Source organism: Rattus norvegicus, chromosome 2 (assembly GCF_021556685.1).
Source record: "Rattus norvegicus strain SHRSP/BbbUtx chromosome 2, alternate assembly SHRSP_T2T, whole genome shotgun sequence".
Taxonomy (NCBI): Eukaryota; Metazoa; Chordata; class Mammalia; order Rodentia; family Muridae; genus Rattus; species Rattus norvegicus.
Window position 1 is genome coordinate 25483231 of NC_141535.1, and position 18760 is coordinate 25501990.

Sequence of the window (18760 nt, forward strand, 5' to 3'; positions counted from 1 at the left end):
TAAACAAAGTTTCTCAAAGACTTTCTTGCTGGTAAGCCCAGAAGGCAGGTTTCTCTGCTGCCCCTCAGCAGAAAACTATACATCTGGCTACCCCAGACACGTCGGCTCAGAACTAGCGATGGTGGCCGATAGCCTGCCCCAGACTGGTTTAGCTGCTTCTTAGACCAGCAGAGTCAGTTAGAGCAGCTTGGTCGGTTGCCCACTTGTCCACATCCTCAGTTTGCCCAATGGTTCCATTTGTGAGCCTGGTTATTAAGGCATTGAGCAGTGTCTGGTATTTAATAGGTACTAGTGAATTCAGGATTTTCTTTTATTTGTTTCTGGAGACAAGGTCTCCTTCCCTACATCTTGAACTCAAGTTCCTCTTGTATTTGCCTCCTAAGTGCTGGATTACAGGGGTGGGTCCCTACTCCTGACTCAGGAAACTGGACATTTTCATTTTTATTTATTTTTAAAGACATTTTAAAGTGATATAATGCGACTACAGTTCTTCTCCCACTCAGTGGCTGCTGTTGGTGCTGTTTGTTGCCAACTGCCCCTTCTTGGAGTCATTCTCAAAGACTTTTTTGTTTTGTTTTGTTTTTGTTTTTGTTTTTGTCCAGGGCTACCATCTAAGCCTTGCTTGGTCAACCTCGTGGTCAGCTGGTTTCCGCACAGATATTCCTCAGACACCTTGGATGGCCATGTCTTCTACATCTGTAGAGGATGCTCTTGGTACCTCACATGCTGCTGGATACCTCAGGCCTAAGACTTGGGCCTTCTAGTTTTTTCTAGAAGTTCGTAGCTTTGCAGCTATGGCTTTCCAAACTCTGAGAAGCACCTCTAATGCACTAAGTTTCTCATATACTATTTCCCCCCTTGGCTCTTGTTACCTCCCATTTGCCTGGCCCCTCCAGCAGCCTTCCTACTGAACAGGTTAACTTGCCTTGGAAGGAATCATGCTTGACTTTCGCTCACCTCTGACATCCTACGTATCCCCAGGAACAGTTTGAAAGTCTAATTTCTATAGGTACTCATGCTCTGTAAGGGACTCTTTGGAAATAAGCAAATCTGCCTACTTGTGCCACTGCCTCGTAAAATGGTGTTTCATCTTGACTTTTCCAAGGCACAGTCTAGGTGCAAACAATAAAATAACAGTAAAATCAAAAGCCTTATTTTGTCTGCCTTAAACAAACCTCGTAAGATAAAACAGACAATCAATATATACAGTTCTTTTTTTTTTTTTTTTTTTTTTGGTTCTTTTTTTTCAGAGCTGGGGACCGAACCCAGGGCCTTGCGCTTCCTAGGTAAGCGCTCTACCACTGAGCTAAATCCCCAGCCCCTATACAGTTCTTTGTACGTGGACTCTAGCTCAGGATCGGACATGGAACCATCCCATCAAATTTTGCATAATCGTAAGTGCACATAAAGTGTCTGAAGCTGACTTGTAGAACAGTGGACCTATAATGGGGGAAGAGGGAATCATCAACAGAGAGCATCGGTAACAGTAGAAACTTCCTAGTGTCGAAGGACAGGTTGACAAACATCCTTGGAGTAGTAAGCCTCTCTCAGAAATGTTTGTCATGGCCGTCCTGAGGTTTGTGTGATAGCCCCTATGTGTGTTTTAGGAGGTGCTGCCCTTTGGAACAAGTGAGTCTATCTCAGGTCAGCAGCTTGTACCTTCCCACTGGCAGGAACCCGGTTTTCAGTCTGCTCCACCCAGCCTGCTGCCATGATGACCTTGCTCAACAGGAAGAGAAATCTAGGATCTGTTCTCTGTACTTCACCCTTCACGCTGAATTCTCTACTTGAAGGATTTTCTCCAGCTGCAATTTTTTTGATTATTCTCCTTTGTTTTTTGTTCGTTTTGTTTTGAAAATTCTTCCCGAAGAGCTTTATTGGAAGAGTTCAGGCTTTCTACTGAGGAGTTTATGAGGGATATCAGCTTTCCAGGGTTTTGTGTTCGTTTTCCAACAGAGTTTTGGCTTCACCCAGGGAGCGAGCGGGATCACTCCACTTCTGCTTCCAGTCTGTGCCTAGCGATCAGGCTGACTTCCTTCAGTCTGGAGTGGAAATGGCTTTTCATCCTTCTTCAGCTATTGTCAACAAAGCCGCCTTTTGTGAGACATTCATCATCTGCCTTTAACTTCTAAGTCTGGTCACCTGCCAGCAACTTCAGCTGCACAAACCCTGGTGCTCAGAACTTGAAATCCGTTTCCTTTGGGAGAGTACTTGCTGCGTTTTGGAAATTTCTGACAGTGCTAATTTGGATCATTGCATTCACTTCAGTCTCCAGCTTGTTATAAATATTCGAGTCTCTCTTTAAACAGGCACACACATGTACACACACACACATACACACGTACACACATGCACACACACATGCACACACATCATACACATGCACACACATACACACATAAACACACACATGCACACACATCATACACATGCACACACACACATAAACACACACGTACACACATGCACACACATCATACACATGCACATACACACGTACACACATAAACACACACACATGTACACACATGCACACACACATAAACACACACATGCACACACATCATACACATGCACACACACTCACACACACACTCACACACACATAAACACGCGCACACACACATGCACACACATGGCTAAGAATGAAGCACTGTTACAGAACATTGCCTAGTACATGTAAGGCCTGGGTTCCCACAGCAGCAGCAGCAATTGCTTTTGTTTTGTTTTTGAGAGAGGGTCGCCTGTAGCCTGAGAGTCAGGCTGAAGATGGCCTTGACTTGAAGATGGTCTTCCTGCCTTCATTTCCTGAGAGCTGAGATTACAAATGCGCTCCACTATACCTAATGTATATGCTGCTGGGGTTTCCTGCATGACAGGCAAGCATTCTTCCCACTGTACACACTGAGTTATATTCCCAGTGCAGCACAAATTTAATGCACATTTAATTTGCCTATATAGATTGTGTAGTGAGATAGATCAACAGGCAAAGGAGTTTCCCACCATGCCTGATAACTTGGGTTCAATTCCTGGGACCTGCATGATAGAAGAGAAGTGTCCCCCTCCCATCCACCACCCAACTTCTCTCAATTTGTCCTCTGACCTTCATATGTACTATGACACACATGCATATGCACATAACTTAAATTGTGTATACAACTTAATCTGATAAATGTATATTTTTATAGTTACTCAAATAAATTAAAAACACATTTAATAGAACCATTGCAGTAAACAAAGTTCCCAAAATTTATATGTTTTGGGTTGTTTTTTTTTAAGTCAGAGTATTACCCAGCCCAGGTTAGATTCAATTCATTATGTGGCCAAGGACGGCATTTGGCAGTCTCCCAGTAGCTAAGGCTCACTTTGAGTCTTACATTTGGTGCATTGGCCAGGAATTCAGACCCTTGGTGATGACAAGAGAAATGGTGGTCGGAGAAGTGGCTCGGCTCAAGTCAGGTACTGCGGTTGTCTGTCCTTGTGTGTCTTCTGTCTCTCAGTTTGCATCAGGAAGGCTTAGAGAAGCCTCTGGTCTGTGGGCAGTCCTTTAAGGTGGGCAGACATGCCTTAACACCATGACTGCAAGGAGTCCGGAGGATACTTCAGCTACCCTGGAGCAGGTTGGGAGGACCCTGCTCCTTTTCAAATCTGCTAGACTCCATTCCAGCGGGAACCAGCCAAGACACCTGGTTACTGGGCTGTTTTGCCCGTGGCAGGTGCGAATTGTTTGTGTCTTCCTTGTCTCTCTTTGCGTTATTGGACTGTGAGATGACATGGGACAGACTATTTCTCACCTTAATCTTATTCTGACTCATTTTAAAGAAGTTAGGCCTTTGCAACTTGGAATGGCCAGCTTTTGATGTTAGATGGCCACTCCCCAGGGTGTCAGCAGTAGAAGATAAAGTGTTTCAAAAGTCTTTACCCCTGCTAACACTTCTTTGTTTATAGGAATGGTCACAAGGTGACAAGGAACAACAGGAGCCAACTCAAGTTCAGCATCCAGCTCCATTCTTCCTGGCAGCATCAGCTTTAGGACTGGAGAGATGGCTCAGAGGTTGAGAGCACTGACCTCTCTTTCAGAGATCCCAAGTCCAATTCCCAGCAATCACTGGTGATTCCCGTTTTTTTCTCTGGACTGGCTCCTGAGTTTTAAGGCTCACACAGCATTTTAAGGCTCACACAGGCTTGCCCCCCACCCCCTTTGCTGAGTGCAGGCACAGTGCATGCTGGCATCCAGGGTCCCTAGAAGGTCTAAGGCTGGGACCTCCTGCAGTCCTAACTAGGCTTTCCCTGAGTTCAGAGGTGAGTTCAGAAAGCAGGGCTCCACACCTGGATAGGAGAGGCCCCAAGGGGACAGATGCATCCCTCACTAGAGCTTGCAACAGACTCCTGGTCACTCATTTTGTTCAGTAAGTGGCTATCCTTCTTGCCAGGAGAAGTACTCATTTCTTGTCTGAACAGATGTGGTCTCTGACTTGTAAAGAAAAGGTCTTCACGATCTGATGCCCTCTTCTGGTGTATCTGAAGACAGCTACGGTGTACTTAGATATATAATAAATAAAATAAATCTTAAAAAAAAAAAAAAAAGAAAAGGTCTTCACTGACGCTATCCTGCCACATTTAGCCCACTGAGAGGCAACAACCACTCCCTGCCATGTGCCTTAGGGCACTTAGAGCAGATACCTAACCCCAACCCCTTGAGGCCCCAAAGTTCTTACAGGTTCTCTTCACCACAGAGGCCAAGAAACTGGCTCCCGGACCCACAGGGAACCCATCCAGATTGGGACTTCGACTCGGTAGAAGTAGGGAATATCTCCAGATTTACCACCAGGCTCTTTCAGCAAGTCTCAACAATAATTTGGCCAAGGTTTAGATATGATATTAGACAGGAAGTTGATAAAAGTGGCATTTCTTGAACAGGTCACAAAGACTATATATGTAAGGCTATACACACGTAGACCCTGAGAAAACAGAGAATTCTAGCATGGAAACCCTGGCTTCCATCAATTAGTTAGTTGTGGACATTAGGAAGAAGTTACAGATTCAAGAAAGATTAAGAGAAAAGTCATTAAGGGATCTAGTGAAAGTTGCAAAGAGAGTGCAGAAGAGTGCAGATTAAGAAAGAAAAGACATTGAAAGAAGCTTTGGTTAGAGTCCTTCTAGCCAACAAAGCCTCCGGATCTAGGAGAAAAGAAATTCCAAGCCTCAACAGATTGCTGGGAGAGAAGTAAGGTCTTGACCCAAACTCTAGGACCACTGAAGCAGCCAGAGGCTTATTTATCAAAACAAAACAAAACAAACAAACAAAAAAAACTGGACCCAGTGGTAGCAGGATGGCTACCTTGCCTTCATATTATTGTAGCCACAGCACTGTTGGTTAAAGATACAGATAAATTAACTTTAGGACAGAATTTGATTGTGACTACCCCCCTATTCGATTGAAGGCTACTCAGGTAGCCTTCTGACTGATGGCTCAGTAATGCCCACATGACTCATTATCAGACTTACTAATCAACTCTGGCTGAGTTATTTTCCAGCCACCTATTTCCCTGAACCCTGCGGCTCTCCAACCTGACTCTGACTTGGACTGTCCACTCCATCAATGTAACAAGGTTCTGGCCCAGTATACAGTATCTGACCTGACCCGAGGGACTCTCCTCCATCACAGACAAAGCAGACCTGGTTTACGGACAGAAGCAGCTTCATCCATGAGGGTCAGAGGAGAGCAGGGGCAATGGTGACTACAGAAACGGAGGTAATCTGAACTCAGTCTCTCTTCCTCCAGGCACTTCAGCTCAAAGGGCCAAGATAATAACATTAACAGAGGGAAAAGGACTGGCTGTTAGCATCTGCAGGGACAGCCAGATATGCATTTACAACTGCTCATATGCATGAAGCCATTAACCAGGAATGAGCGCCCCTAACAGCAGAAAGAAGAACTGTCAAAAATAAAGATTAAAATTGTACAGGGCACCAAAAAGGAAACAATGGCTAGAGATAACAGCCGGGCTGACAAGGCTGCTAAGGAGGTAGCCTTAAGGAAGCAGCCATCTCTAGATTGGCCATTGTCCTATCTGAACCACCCAGAGCAGCTGATATATACAGAAGAAGAAATTAAATGGGCTGGTAGTGACTGACTGAAGATAAGCAAATATTACCTACTTTAGTTTTTTTTTAGCAGGAACTGTTCTCAAAAGATCCACAGAGTCACTCACATGGGAGTGAAATAAATGACAGACGCAGTGAGACAATCTAAGGGGACTTTCAAGGATATACAAAACATTCTTGAGTTCTCTGCACCCAAATCCCGTGGGAGGGAGAGCTGAACCTTCAGAGAGGCAGACACGCCTGGGAAACCAGAAGAGACTGCACTCTGCGCACATCCAGACGCCAGAGGAAAACACCAAACGCCATCTGGAACCCTGGTGCACGGAGGCTCCCGGAAAGAGCGGCGCAGATCTTCTCGGTTGCTGCCGCCGCGGAGAGGACTTAGGCAGTACCCCACGAGTACACTTGAGCCTCGGAACCTCAGGTAGGACCAACTTTTCCCCTGCAAGTGACCTGCCTGGTGAACTCAAGACACAGGCCCACAGGAACAGCTGAAGACCTGTAGATAGGAAAAACTACACGCCCGAAAGCAGAACACTCTGTCCCCATAACTGGCTGAAAGAAAACAGGAAAACAGGTCTACAGCACTCCTGACACACAGGCTTATAGGACAGTCTAGCCACTGTCAGAAATAGCAGAACAAAGTAACACTAGAGATAATCTGATGGCGGGAGGCAAGCGCAGGAACCCAAGCAACAGAAACCAAGACTACATGGCATCATCGGAGCCAACAAAATCATAGAAGAAAACTTCCCTAACCTAAAAATGGAGATACCCATAGGCATACAAGAAGCCTACAGAACTCCAAATAGATTGGACCAGAAAAGAAACACCTCCCGTCACATAATTGTCAAAACACCAAACGCACAAAATAAAGAAAGAATATTAAAAGCAGTAAGGGAAAAGGTCAAGTAACATATAAAAGCAGACCTATCAGAATCACACCAGACTTTTCGCCAGAAACTATGAAGGCCAGAAGATCCTGGACAGATGTCATACAGACCCTAAGAGAACACAAATGCCAGCCCAGGTTACTGTATCCTGCAAAACTCTCAATTAACATAGATGGAGAAACCAAGATATTCCATGACAAAACCAAATTTACACAATATCTTTCTACAAATCCAGCACTACAAAGGATAATAAAGGGTAAAGCCCAACATAAGGAGGCAAGCTATACCCTAGAAGAAGCAAGAAACTAATCATCTTGGCAACAAAACAAAGAGAAGAAAAGCACACAAACATAACCTCACATCCAAATATGAATATAACAGGAAGCAATAATCACTATTCCTTAATATCTCTCAACATCAATGGCCTCAACTCCCCAATAAAAAGACATAGATTAACAAACTGGATACGCAATGAGGACCCTGCATTCTGCTGCCTACAGGAAACACACCTCAGAGACAAAGACAGACACTACCTCAGAGTGAAAGGCTGGAAAACAACTTTCCAAGCAAATGGTCAGAAGAAGCAAGCTGGAGTAGCCATTCTAATATCAAATAAAATCAATTTTCAATTAAAAGTCATCAAAAAAGATAAGGAAGGACACTTCATATTCATCAAAGGAAAAATCCACCAAGATGAACTCTCAATCCTCATCTTCGGTTGGTTTATATACAAGTGTGCAATTTCTAGGCTTGAAAGTAAAATGATGCTATCTGGTGCTGGATAGAGGAGCCTTATTTTTTATTATGGCAGCTTGCTATTTTTGTAACATGGTGATTTGGTTGAACACAATAAAGTACAGTAGTAACTGATCTCCCCTTCTTCCTGGATGAGTGAGGAGATGATTAAATGTTGATGTCAGCATCCTTGAGCATATTCAGATGAGCTTCTGCTTCTGTTGAAAAGGATGCTGTGTTTGATTGTGGTCCGAAGCTTTGAAGCACTACTTGGCATCTCCTTCCTTGGAGGTCTCACTGTTTAAACATAACAGATTTGATAGCTTGTTGGTAAGGTGAGGTCCAGCTTGTCTCCACCAGGTCATCTTCATGTGAATCCGGTGGTTATACGGTTTTGTTCTAGGGATATTTCATTTTTTTAATAACAGTTTTAGCTGACATTCATGGAGAGAATGAATCCTTAGAACTGTGCCACTAGTGAAAGGAAATCCTGTCTAGAGTATGTTTCTTTACAAAGCTGTGTCACACCATCCTTTGGGCCCTCTGCTGGAAAAGTAGAATCAAGTCTCAAATAATGCCTTTTAAATTGTATCCTCTAGTATTATAGATGTAGGACAGTACTGTATCATACCTCTGTGGATGTAAAATAGCTTGTACCTGCTTTATGATACGTAGTAGTGACCGTGCTTTATCAGAGCTGTTTTTAATGATGTTGCTCAGAATGTTTTCTTTCCAGATGATGATTGAGAAGCTAATTTAAAAAAAAAAATGGTGCCAGGTACCACAAGAGTAACAGAACTGTGCTGTTTTCTCGGGTTTTGTTTTTTGTTTTTTTTAATGGAGTGTGCTGGATGTCTCTACAGTTTTGTTCAGATGACTGCAGAACCTGGAAAAGCTGTTGCTGCTGTTGATGCATAACACACTGCTATTATTGGTCTTTTTATATAAATATAAATATAAATATATATATACAGATATATAATTTGAATTTTTTGAAACTTTAGCTGTGCTTTCAACTTTGGAAAAAAGTATCCCCGTTTACTGTGTTGAGTTGGCACTGTACAGAAATTAACAGCCATATTGGTCTAGAAATGTTGAACTTAAGTTTTTTCCATTTGTACAGGGGTAACACACTGTATTAAATATGTAAGGTCTTATCTACGTGGGTTTGATTACAAAAACTAATAAAGTATTCTCTAAATTTAAAAAAAACATATTTTAAAGTTCCCATATATTAATCCATTTCCATTTTATATTGATTTTCCATTTGATTATATTGTGGTCTGAGAATATGTGATAGGATTTTTCTTTATTTTTTTTATGTTCTTGAGATAAATGATCAGTCCTAGAAAACATTCCATGTTCTGAGGGAAAGAATGTCCTCTTGCTGTTTGATGAAATATTTTGTTGTTAATTGAAGTGTTTCTTGATTTTCCCATCTGGGTGATCTCTACTTTAAGAAAAGTGGAGTGTTTGATCTTTGTTAAGGTTTGTTAAATATTATTAGATATAATATTTGGCTTATATATTTGTGTTCTGTATATACACATAAAACTAAATAAAATCGTTAAAAAAATAAAAAAATAAAGTCCTCCATCAAAAAAAAAAAAACATTCTTGAGGATATAGTGACAAACTTGAAAGCTTGCCAGCTGAACAACACTCCCAGGTACCCCAAACATCCAAATTCCTGACTGTGAGGTAAGAGAATAAGGGCTACTGGGAAAATAGATTTTACAGAGAATAAGCAGGGAAGGTATGGCTCTAAGAGTCTGCTGGTATTTGTGGACATTTTCTCTGGATAGAGAGAGAGAGAGAGACGTTCCTAACCAAGGCTGAAACAGCAAACCCAGTGACCAAGAAATTACTAGAGGATATCTTACCCAGGTATGGATTTCCTCATATGATAGAGTCAGACAGTAGACTGATAGTTGTGTCCAAGGCAAGTCAGGATGTAGCACAATTCATTGGGGGCAGATTGGGAATTGCATTATGCATACTGACCCCAAAGTTCAGGGCAGGTAGAAAGGATAAATAGAACATTAAAAGAGACCTTAACTAAATTAGCCTTAGAGACTGATGGGGACTGGATGATGCTCCTTCCCTTTGCCCTATATCAGGTAAAAAAAAAAATCTCCTTTCCAGATGAGACTATCCCCTTTAAAATAGGGTATCCCGGCTCCCATTGTATGCAGCCTAGAGTTGGCAGCTATTACAGACCTGAAAGATAATTTAATATTTAGGGTCAGAGTTATCCAATAGGCTCATGAATATGTTTGGCCTAAATTATGTGCCCTCCATGAAGCAGGCTTGTTTCCAGAACCACACAAGTCAAGGAGACTGGGTCTATGTAAAGAGATTTCACCAAGGTGTACTTAAACTCAGGTGTAAAGGGCATTACGTCATCATCCTATCGACCACACCAACTGCTATCAAAGTGGATGAAATCACCACCTGGGTACATTACACTCATGCCAGACCTGCTTCTCCACTAAAGAGACTACCTGGCTCCAGCTATACCAAAATGGAGGGTTCAAAAGGACACCAACCCCCTCAAGTTAAAGTTGACTCAGTCTCAGTCCTGAGTCTATTGTCCCTGCTAACTATATGTACTGTGTGAATCATATCCCCTCTTTTATAAAGACATTGAGTTAATAGCTAAAAATAATGTTTCTACATATAGATGGTCATAGGAAGGTCTAGCTTTAACCCTCCAGACTGTATCGGAACAGGGTCTCTGTCTGGAGAAAGTCTCCTTGTCACATCAACACCTCTGTAATCAGACAGTTCCCATAGTTTATTCCAAATAGATTATTCACCCCCAGAACAGACATGGTGAGCCTGTTCGTCAAGACTGACCCCTTTGCATGAATGGGGTGGTTCTTAATTCTTCTACCCCAGATAGGTTCTGTATTTTGGTTCAATTAGTGCCCCACATAACCTATTACTCAGAGAAAATGGTATTAAGAGCCTTAATAAGACAAATTGAGAGAGACCTTATGAGACAAAAGAAAAAAACCTATCTCTTTGACTTTAACCTTCTAGGGGTAGGGCTAGCCCTGATTGGCACAGAGATAACTGCACAAACATTAAAGAGAAGGAGAGAGAGGGAGAGGGAGAGGGAGAGAGAGAGACAGACAGACAGACAGACAGGAGATAGAGAACTAGAACAGTTTAAAGACATACAGAGAATTAAAACTTCCATCTCATCTACAGGAGTCACTCACTTCCCCCTCAGAAGTGGTGCTCCAGAACCCTAAGGGGTTAGACCTATTGTTCCTTGAACAGAGAGGTTTACGTGCTGCACTCAATGAGGAGTGCTGTTTCTACATAGACCACACAGGTTTAGTTAAAGACACAATGGCTAAAGTATGAGAGGGAGTGGCTGTAAGAAAGAAAGAGAACAGAGCTTGAATCCTGGTTTAATTCTTCCCTGTCCCCGCCAGCGGGGACCCAGTTATTCAGGGTCCCGAAGAGGCTTTCTACCTGTGGGCCAAAATGGGGGTGAAGAGAAGGAGACCAAACAAAAGTTCTGTTGTCAAGGTCTCGTTTATTGGGGTGAATGTTACAGCTTTTAAGGCTTTCAGGTAGGGGGAGTGTCCTTTGTGAAACACAGAGGAGGGGGAGGTGCGGATACAAGCAGTGATAGCTGGAGGCAAAGAGGTCAGGCGGTGGAGACACTGGGTGTTGATTCAGGAGGTAACAGGTATCTGCTAAGGGAGCTGAGGCATCCCTTGAATGTTATCTTCCTGTGCCATAAATTCATGGGAGAGGCTTTCATTCAACAATCTTAAGACTTATGGCAGTCATCTTAGGGGTGAATATCTGTGGCCAAACAGCCCAAAGTCACCTAGCCACTTTGAGCCATGCAGTCAAAAAGCGGCTAGGCCCAAATCCAATACGGCTCCGTGCACTTCCCAATGGTTAACTACCTTAGTGTCAACCCTAGCTGGACCCTTGATTATCCTACTTTTGCTGTTAACCTTTGGACCCTACATTTTAAATCGCTTAGTTACTTTTATTAGAGAATGGATTAATACAGTACAGCTGATGATACTTAGTCAACAGTATGAAGACATACCTCTCAATGATTCTACCTATGAGTTAACAGAATGTGGTTAATTATTTCAAGATTGAAACACGAACAAGGAAAAGGGGAGAATGAGAGCCCTGACTTGGAACTTCCCACTAGGCCTTAGGGAGGGTCTCTGAGTCCTCCTCCCTGTCCAGCCAATTAATGTAAAGGTCACCAGGACCACCAATTAATATGTGCCTAGTTGCTGTTGCTATAATCTGTCTTCAAAAATAAAAAGTTTATGAAAGAGAGAGAAGGGGTCGCCTCTCCTCTGGGTGCCGGATGACCCCAGCATGCTGAAATAATAAGCCTCTTGCTTTTGCATTGAGCTCCGTTCTTGAGTCTCATCTGGGGGTCTCCTAGTAGCTAAGGCTCACTTTGACTCTTACACTAACAACATGGAGGGTAGGCAGCTGCTCAGCTAATGTGCCGTTTAAGGCATATTAAAAAATAAGGTCTGTGTGTGTCTTTCATTTGGGAACATAAACCATCGAGGTGGTAGTAACCCCACACGAGGACTTATTAAAATATTTCTACTACAGATCCCTCGTCAACTTTACACACAAACACATCCCCCAGGATCACACATTAATACACACATCGTCTTCTGGGCTCCTTCAAGAGGCTTGGGACCCAGTGCTGGCTCCTCCCTCTGTAGCACACACAGCTTGTTTTCTAGGCTCTTGCTGGCTTCATTCCACTGCTGCTGCTGATCTTGGTGGTCATACACAGTACTGGAATCTCCAAAGTGCTGGGGTCTTCTGCTGCGACTGTGCTCTACCTTTCACTAGTAGCATTTCTCCAGCTCTCTTCAAGGACTCCAAGCCTCAGTTTCTCTGCATAAGCCCTTCAATCCTGGGCCTTCAATTTCTACTGAGGCTGCACCTTCACCAGCAGTCTCTTCTGGCCTCTCACAGTGCCAAGCCTCAGTTGCTCTCTATGACCCCCTCATGCCTTCAAAACAATATCACAAGTGCTAGCAAGTTCTGCCGTCAGCTTGAGGCCCAACCTCCTCTGGAGCACAGCTGAGCTTAAGGAAACACTTCCTTTCACACTTCGCCTCAATGGCGCTGGTTGCTTAAGCTCAGCTGACTCTTCAACCCTAGCTGACCAACATTCACTACCATAGCAAAGCAAGGTTTCGCTTTAGGGGGTTTGCTCTCTTGTTAATCTCAGCTGACACTTCAGCCCCAGCTGACCAGAACCGTACGTCCTTAACTCAAAATATGCAATGGTTCTGATAGTCTTCAACCTTCCCTCCAGAACTTCCCAAGCCGGGCCTCCATCTTCTGTAGCCCCAACATTCTTATCTTCTCTATCCTCTCTTCCTAAATGCTCCTCCTCTCCATGGGGTATGTTTCCAGTTTCCAGGTTTAACACACACACACACACACACACACACACACACACACACAAACACACACTCCACACCACACATACCACACCACACACACATGCACACACAAAAACACACACTCCACACCACACATACCACACCACACACACCACATACACACACACACACACACAGACACGCACACACACATACACAAAAACACACACTCCACACCACACATACCACACCACACACACAGACACACAGACACACACAAACACACTCCACACCACAGACACACACACATACACAAAAACACACACTCCACACCACACATACCACACCACACACACAGACACATAGACATAGACACAGACACACACACAAACACACTCCACACCACACACACAGACACACAGACACACAGACACACAGACACACAGACACACAGACACACACATACACACACACACACACACACACACACACACACACACACAGTTTGAAGCTAGTATCCACATATGAGAGTGTGTGTGGCCCTTGCATTTTTGTGCCTGGGCAACCTCACTTATGTCTGGTTGTTGTTGTTAAGACTGTCCCCATGCCCATTCTTAGTCCATTTTTGTGCCCTTATTAGATTAGTAGACCACAGGTGTGAGGTTTATTTCTGAGCCTCCTGTTCTGCTCCATTGGTCTCCTTTACAGTAATACCATTCTGTTCCAACAATAATAGCTTTATAACATCACATAATGGTTCCAGCTTTGTTCTTTTCTTCCCCCTCTTTCTCAAGATTGCTTTGGACGTTTATTGTTAGTTCCACATAACTTTTAGGATTATTTTTTCAATTTCTGAGAAAACTACTGTCGTAATTTAGTAGGGGTTGCACCGAATCTACAAAGTGGGCGGCATATAAACAAGATTGATTCCTCTACTCCATGTTTACATTTCCATTGACATGTATGTTCTTTAGTTTCCTTTTAAAATGTCTTGGTTTGCACTACACCGACTTTTTACCCGTTTATTAAATGTAATCCTACTTTAAAAGATCTAGAAACACTGATGAGATGGTTGAATCGCGCATTTTGCTTCAGAGCGAGAATGCTGGGGCAGTGATTGGAAAAGAATATTAAGGCTCTCCGTACAGACTACAGTGCCAGCATTTCAGTCCCAGACAGCAGTGGCCCTGAGCACATACTGAGTATCGGTGCTGATATCAAGACGATTGGAGAAATTCTGAGGAAAATCGTCCCTACCTTGGAGGAGTGCCAGCATTATAGAGGAAGTGACTTTGACTGTGAGCTGGGACTGTTGATTCAGCAAAGTCTGGCAGGAGGAATTATTGGTGTTAAAGGTGCTAAAGTCAAAGAACTTCGAGAAAACACTCAGACAACAGTCAAGCGTTTCCAGGAATGGTGCCCTCATTCTACTGACAGAGTTGTTCTTATTGGAGGAAAGCCTGATAGGGTTGTAGAATGCATCAAGATCATCCCTGACCTTGTGTCTGAGTCTCCCATCAAAGGACGTGCACAACCTTATGATCCCAACTTCTATGATGAAACCTATGATTGTGGTGGTTTTACAATGATGTTTGATGACCGCCAAGGACGTCCTGAAGGATTCCCAATGCGGGGAAGAGGTGGTTTGGACAGAATGCCTCCTGGTCAGGGTGGGCGTCCCATGCCTCCTTCTAGAAGAGATTATGATGATATGAGCCCTTGTCGAGGACCTCCTCCACCTCCTCTTGGTCGAGGTGGACAGCGTGGCAGCAGAGCTGGAATCTTTCTCTTCCTCCTCCTCCACCACCCAGAGGGGGAAATCTAATGGCTTGCGACAGAAGAGGTCAGCCTGGAGACCGCTATGATGGCGTGGTTGGGTTCAGTGCTGATGAAACTTGGGACTCTGCAATTGACACATGGAGCCCATCAGAATGGCAAATGGCTTATGAACCGCAGGTGGTTCTGGATATGCTTATTCTTATGTAGGGGGTCGTGGCTCATACAGTGATCTTGACAGACATATTATCACTACACAAATAACTATTCCCAAAGACTTGACTGGATCTATTATTGGCGAAGGTGGTCAGAGGATTAAACAAATCTGTCATGAGTCTGGAGCATCAATCAAAACTGATGAACGTTAGAAGGATCTGAAGATCGGATCATTATCATCACGGGAACACAGGACCAGATACAGAATGCACAGTATTTGCTGCAGAACAGTGTGAAGCAGTATTCTGGAAAGATTTTCTAAGACTAGTGAAGAACTGAAGGGGTCCTGAATCTTTTTTTTTTTTTTCCTATCTGCTTCTGTTTAAAAAACCAACATTCCTCTGCCTCATAGGTGTTCTGCATTTGAGGTGTAGTGAAATCTTTGCTGTTCACCAGATGTAATGTTTTAGTTCCTTACAAACAGGGTTGTGGGGGAGGGCATGCAAAAAAACAAAAACAACTAACATTGAAATTTTGAAACAGCAGCAGAGTGAGTGACTTTTATTTTTTGTTCATTGTTGGTGGTTTTAAACCCTGCCCCCGTGTAATTATTGTGAACACCTTGCTTTGTGGTCACTGTAACATTGGGGGGTGGGACAGGGAGGAAAGTAATAGTCCACATGTCCCTGGCATTTGTTCAGAGCAGTGTGCACAATGTAATGCTCTTTTGTAAGAAACGTTTTATGATTTTTAAAATAAATTTAGTGAATCTATTTTTGGTGGTCTTTTTTTTTTCTTTTCTTTTCTTTTTTTCGGAGCTGGGGACCGAACCCAGGGCCTTGCGCTTGCTAGGCAAGTGCTTTACCACTGAGCTAAATCCCCAACCCCGGTGATCTTTTTTTTTTAAAGACAATTTCAAATGGTGGTTGAATTTTCCAGCCCACCCCTAAAATAAACACTAAGTTTGATTCTCAGCAGCTCCTCTGTTGGATATAAATGCACCTCTTGGATATAGACAAACACATAGGCAAATTCAGTCTGGGTGATTTCTTAACGGTTGCAAAGACTTGGCTTGATAAATTTCCATCACATATTCATGCTTATAATAAGCTTGGGATTTTGTCTGTTTTCGCAAAGGTTTGCCACTACTTTTCAACAGTTTTCTGTTAGTTGTGGAGAACTGAAGTGAGGAGCAATACTACAAGAGTAAGCATCTGAAGTATATGCCAGAAGCCTGGTGGGCAATGAGCTTTATTAACCGGAGTAACACTTGGTTATGGAAGCGGCTGATGCTGAATAAATCCAGGTTGTTTTTGTTAGATAATTTCTCACCTATATAGGCTTAAGCTGTCAGCCTGCTAGCGTATTGTTAGTTGAACTTTGTAAAAAAAAAAAAAAAAAAAAAAATATATATATATATATATATATATATATATATATATACTTGTTTTTTCCGTTGTATGCACGATGAAAGAAAAAAGATGTACCATTTCTCTGTTGTGTGTTGAATTATGTAGGAAATGTTTGTGAACGATTCAAAAAACTGGAAAAGTTGCTGTGCATGTTTTGGGTAGTACCCTGGCATCTCTGTTGATCGTTCCAAACCCACATCTAAATAAAACTCCCTGGTGTTAGTTTTGAAGTGTGCCCAATTTGAAAAGGGGATGGTTGATACATCTAAAGCTTGTTGAAGTGTTCCTCTTGTAAGGAAATACAGTAATCTTAAATTGTGGGAAAAAAATGTAATCCTAATTATTTTTATTTTTAAGAGTATTTAAAGCGATATATGATTTTCAGAGAGTTCACTGTGAATGTTAAAATATGCTTATATGAAAAGTAAAATCACAGAAATTTTTATATGCCATTGAAGTTCTTTTAAACATAAATTAAAATTTTAGATGTTTCACATAAGCCTCTCTGTAGCCACAAAGAATCTGCAATAGGCCCGCAAGAAGCAGAGCGATAGAGTGAAAGCAGCCACCATAGTAATTCAGCGGACCACAAAGGAAGATAGGAAGGTTAGAACAAGAGGCTATAAGATAATTAACAGAATGACAACGGCAAACCTTTATCAGTAATTACACCCAGTGACCGCTAACCCACAAGAATGAGTACGTGGTGTTAAGAGTAAACAGTATTCCTTTACCATGAACAAGTTGAGTTTCTAATCAGACACTCACTGCCTAAGTATATGTTTTTAAAAAGCAAGTTCTAACAGAACGTTGCCTCCCGGAGGCATGTGTCCGCCTTCAGGACGCAGATGAATTAAGTGAAGAGCAAGAAAGTTCTTCCAAAAGAGCAGGAGTCATTGTACTTGGTCAAAACACAGGCTGGGTGAGGCAGAAAAGACCGGTGTAAAACGATACAGGAGGGACTGGAGCCACGGCTCAGAGGCTACGAGGCTGCTCTTCCAGAGGCCCTGGATTCCATTCCTGCACACACACACACACACACACACACACACACACACACACACACACACACACACACGACTCACATCTATCTGTAACTCCAGTCCCAGGGGGTCTGACATCCTCTTCTAGTCTCCAAGGGTACCAGGTACACATGTATACCATGGTTATACATTCAGCCAAAACACCCATACATGTAAAATACTAATTAAATTTTTTATTAAATAGCAAAAGGAGAAATAGATTGAGAAGATCTGACGATTGTAAATATATATATATGAGATTGGAATGTCTAATGACTTAAAACAGAATTAGCAGAAAAAGAAATACCAACCCTAACCATATTGACTTCCTCAAAGGATAGGTCATAGACAGAGCACTATACAGAAACTGAAGACTTGACTACCCTATAGGTTATAGATTATAGACATGTGTGGAATATCCCATCAAAAAGAAATGAAGTGCATGTTCTTCTTAAATGCATGTGGAACATTTTCCAAGGCAGACCACACACTGACCCATGAAACTTCATCCCAACAAATGTAAGAATGAACCTTAAGTTTCTTTTCTGACCACATGAAACTAGATTCAATGAGAGAGCTGGTCATGGTGCCATATGCCTACAAGTCAGTATTCGGGATGCAGAGGCAGGAGGATTGCAAACACAAGACCAGTTTGAACTACACAGCATAAACAGGAGATTAAAAACTGGCCATTCAATCTTAGGTCAGAGACCCTGAAATCGAAACCCTTTCTCCGACCCCTCCACCCCTCCAAGTGGGTGATAGCTAGCTCAGTGAGCAATCAGAAGGCCCTAGGTTGGATTCCTAACACTGAAAAACAACAAAACAATTAAAAAAACAAACAAGGGTCATCTTGAGACAAACAAACCCACACACTACATCACAGTAATATGCTGCTGCAGAGACACCGCAGACTAGAAGTTGACAGCAGTGTATGTCCACATCATGAAAAACGAGACAAGCACCCAGGAGCTAAGACAGAAGGACCGCGCGCTCCAAAAAGAGTAGTGAGGAGGGCCAGCTGTGGGTACACAAAGGGTATCCAGGAGCTCAGCCGGGGCTACATAAAGAGACTCTATTTTTTAAAAGGTGAGCGGAAAGCTCAGATAACTTGGGGCAGATGAGATGGAGAAAGCCTGGTGGGTAGAGATGATTGCTCAACAAGCCTGAGAACCCACCCGAGTTTGTGACCTGGAACCCACAAGAAGGGCGAAGGACCCTGGCTATCGAGTTAGCGTCTCACCTCCCATG

At 42.8% G+C, this 18760-nt stretch overlaps 2 pseudogenes; both read left to right on the plus strand.

Moving 5' to 3' along the window:
• Positions 1-4245: 4245 nt before the first annotated feature.
• LOC147995986 (Nuclear RNase P) lies at positions 4246-4448 on the plus strand (annotated as a pseudogene).
• Positions 4449-14187: 9739 nt separating this feature from the next.
• On the plus strand, positions 14188-15425 carry Hnrnpk-ps2 (heterogeneous nuclear ribonucleoprotein K, pseudogene 2; annotated as a pseudogene).
• Positions 15426-18760: the final 3335 nt, after the last annotated feature.